Raw genomic sequence first — 3,927 nt, 5'->3', positions numbered from 1 at the left:
CAGGGGTTGGCTTCGCTTCTTCTACATATTAAAAAAAAAGAACCACAGGGGAACAAACCTGTTCCTTAATTTTCTGCACTGCACTAAGCCGTCCTTCACAGCGCAGTTTTTATTAACCTAGATGCCCCAAACGCGTCTTTTGTGTCGGCTCTGGCTAAACATGGCTTTAACCAAAGCACATTCAAAACATATTGGCTTGACTCAAAGTGATGTATTGGGTGTCAGCGGCTGCGATGAGAGTTCTGGTGACGTTGTGCGGCTGCCCTCGATTTGACCTGTAACGAAAATCCCTGTGCCCAATGGACTGGGATCTGCAGACGACCGTCGACTGTCCACTCAAACAGTGCCCGAGCATCGGTCTAACCACTTGGCGATCCTTGAAGCAATAGAAGGCACATTTAGGTTTGTTTGTTTTTTTTTTTGTTTTTTTTTTTTTGCAAATTGCTGCCCTGAGCGAATGTATTCGAGTATGGGGCAATGTCCGCGTGCGTGAACCTAGTAAACGCATATTGCATTCCTGCCGCCTTTCATCTTTCCACAACACCGTGCCTCTTTCCGACCAGACAATTTTCCTTAATTACCATATCTACCTTCTCGGTTTTCTTTCCCAAATTATTAGACAAAATAAATCTTCAGATTAACTCCGAGAAATTCGCGATGTCCCCTAACAGACCGAATATACATTTCGTTGCAGCGGATTCATTCATTCGGTCCTGCAGATAACCGCATTGTTCTTCCGAGCTACCATTGCGCCTCGTAATATATATATAGTAAAAGATAAAAAACACGCAATGTCCCACATTTTTTTGTTAAGATTAAATAATCTGATGAAGTAAAATAAATAGACGACGCTTCAGCTTGTACAGTTCTCTATAGAGAAGCAATTATTGCCTCTTTTACCCCGTCTTCCATCGCCGACTTTCGCAGTATTCGCTAAATAATAGATAATAATAGATAGATTGTTTCTATTTCTTGTGAGGCTCCGGGTATCCGGCAAGCTGAGACAATTGTTTTCGGGGAAAACTAACGTCGGCTGTGTTAAGCTGATTCAACAGTTGGAGGTATTCGTGCTTTGTTCCAAGCCAGGTTATAACAGAGACCAGATTGTCAATGATTTCTTTTGTTGCGCAGGCAGAGCAAAGAAAGGATTAGTTCAGTTCTAAAGAAGCCCTCCAAGTGACAACGAAAGGTTTTGGGCTTTTAAATGGTGATCCACGAGCAAGATAGGAGGCTGATTTATGGAAAGCTTCATTCAGAACAGTCAAAGAGTCCATAAGATGAAAGACAATCAGTAAATCGGAGAGAGAGAGAGAGAAAACTTTTATTTGTCAAGTTTGAGGGGAGGTTTCTTTCCCAGCGGTGTGGGCTTGCGTGGCGTCTGCTTTGCCGCGACGCTATCGGACCATTCCGCCAACCGTATCTGGCCTTGCGGGTTGGAAGTTTTCGTCTGCATCGCCCACTCGTCATGTGAGGAAGCTCGCCTAAAGCGTTCTCTCGGGGGAGGGTTCTTTTGGCATCCCCACAAGATGTGATTTTGGTCCGCCAGGGGGCAGTTACAATGTTTGCAGTTTGGTGGATATTCACCACCGGTCATTGCAGCTAGCCTTTTTGGACTAAGTACAGGTCTACTCTGTACTCTCCTGAGGTTAGTGGCCTGTATTCTTGTCAGTGTCTCGTGCTGGGATGGATATATTCGCCTGGATTCGCGGTAATAAACGGTCATTTCGTTATAGGTGTGGATACCTTCATGTTGGTCAACCCCGTCGGGCAAGCCCACCTCCCGGTTACTAGCTGCTCGGGTGGCTAGGTGGGCGGCCTCATTGCCAGGGTTGCCCGCATGAACGGGCACCCTCACCAACTTCAATTGATTGAGGTTTTTGTTGATGATTCTGAATGCTCGAGGGGAAATGAAACCTGAGGTGTAGTTACGAATCGCTGTTTTCGAGTCGGATACAATAATCTTGGTGCCCGGAATGGAGGTGCCCATGGCGATGGCGACCTCTTCCGCCTCCACAATGGAAGATGTGTTTACCGTCGCACAGCTGATGGTGTGTCCGTCGCCATTAGTGACGGCTGTGGTGTGTCGACCATCACTGGTACGAGCAGCATCCACGTATATGGCGGGATGGTTGTTGTAGCATTGCCAGAGTGCCGCCGCCCTAGCTTTGCGTCTACCGCTGTTTTCAGTGCTCATGTTTTTCGGAAGCGGGGGATAACGATCTTGGTCCGGATAGTGTTAGGTATCCGCTGTCGTTGCGGGATGTCTAAGGCTGGGCGATACCCTAAGGTGTCGAGGATCCGCTGTTTCGCGTGTGTGCCGGATAATCGAACTGTTTGAGCCCATTTCTGGGCCTCCATGATTTCCTCAACGTTATTATGCACCCCAAGACTCAAGAGTGCCTCCGTTTAGTCCATTTTGGTAGCCCAAGAGCCTGTTTGAATAACGTTCGGATTAGACCGTTAATTCGTTCCAAATCCCTCTTTCTGAGATGCAGGTAAGGGCAGACATATGCCACTCGGCTCAGGAAAAATGCCTGGATTAGCCTGCAGGCAACTTTCTCCTTAACTCCGTGCCGTCGGTTGGAGACCCTCCTAAGAAGGTTCTGTAATTGCCCAGCTGTAGTTTGGAGTCATGCTACGGCTTCTTGGTTGTGCGTGTTTTGCTGGATCCACAATCCTAACACTTTGATTTTAGGAACGGGTGGGCCCGGTTGTCCAGCTACCTGCACCTGAATGTGTGCGGGAATATTGGCAGCCGGATTTGCGGGATTCTTGTTCCGGACTATAAGCAATTCTGATTTTTTTCGATGAACAGCTGAGGCCATTGTTGCGAGCGTGTTTCTGCACTGCGTCAGCCGCTGCCTGCAGTGATTCTGAAATTTCTCCATCCGACAGTGCACGTCCAGATCCTTACGTCATCGGCGTAGATGGAGTGCCTGATATGAGGAATCTCTTTGAGCTGTCGGGATAAGCCACTCATGGTGGTATTAAAGAGGAACGGAGAAAGTACTGCTCCCTAAGGTGTACCTCTAGTGCTGAGCTCTATGGTTTTGCTTTCAATATCGCCTATGTTTACGGTGGCAGTACATCTCTTGAGGAATGTGGTAATGTGGTTACCTACGTTCATGTCGGATATGTTTTCTGGAATGGCTCGATGGGAGACATTGTCAAACGCTTTGTGTATGTCTAATGCTAACACTGTTCGAGTTACGCGTATAGGCGCTGGGTTAAGGACATCATTTTGTACTTGCCACAGTATGTCTTGGGTGCACAGTTTGGGTCGAAAGCCGATCATTTTTTAAATATGGGGTTTTACGTGCCAGAACCACTTTCTGATTATGAGGCATGGCGTAGTGGAGGACTCCGGAAATTTTGACCACCTGGGGTTCTTTAACGCGCACTTTCGCATTTCGCCCTCATCGAAATGCGGCCGCCGTGGCCGGGATTCGATCCCGCGACCTCGTCCTCAGCAGCCTAACACCATAGCCACTGAGCAACCTCGGCGGGTGAAAGCCGATCATTGTCTCTGGGAAGAGGTTGTTGGTTTCGGCATAGTCAACCAGCCTATTGAGAACTACATGCTCCATAGCCTTACCAAGACAAAAGGTAAGGGATATGGGTCTGAGGTTCTCTAGACTGAGTGACTTGCCCGGTTTAGGAATGAAGGCCACGCTAGCGTGCTTCCACTCATGCGGGAGTGTACCGTTTTGAAAGTGCTGATTAAAAAGCTTGGTCATCATTGTTATGGTAGGGTCACCTGAGCATGTTGTTGGTGATCTTATCCTTACCGGCTGATGATGTCGTGCGTAGGCAGCTGAGAGCGGCGCGAACTTCGGCCTCGGTGATGTCTTCGTCTAATGTTGTGTTTTCGTCTCCCCTGTACTCTATATATGCACCCGGCTCACGTTCTGTATTAAGATATTGCCC

At 47.9% G+C, this 3,927-nt stretch overlaps 1 protein-coding gene across 4 annotated transcripts in view; it reads right to left on the bottom strand.

Moving 5' to 3' along the window:
• Positions 1–3,927, bottom strand: part of LOC126524342 (uncharacterized) — a 67,703-nt gene that overhangs the window by 266 nt on the left and 63,510 nt on the right. The gene's annotated exons all lie outside the window — the stretch shown is intronic.

The sequence above is a fragment of the Dermacentor andersoni genome, chromosome 3, assembly GCF_023375885.2.
Source record: "Dermacentor andersoni chromosome 3, qqDerAnde1_hic_scaffold, whole genome shotgun sequence".
NCBI lineage: Eukaryota > Metazoa > Arthropoda > Arachnida > Ixodida > Ixodidae > Dermacentor > Dermacentor andersoni.
The sequence above is the reverse complement of the archived record's forward strand: the minus strand, read 5'-3'. Positions and strand labels throughout refer to the sequence as shown.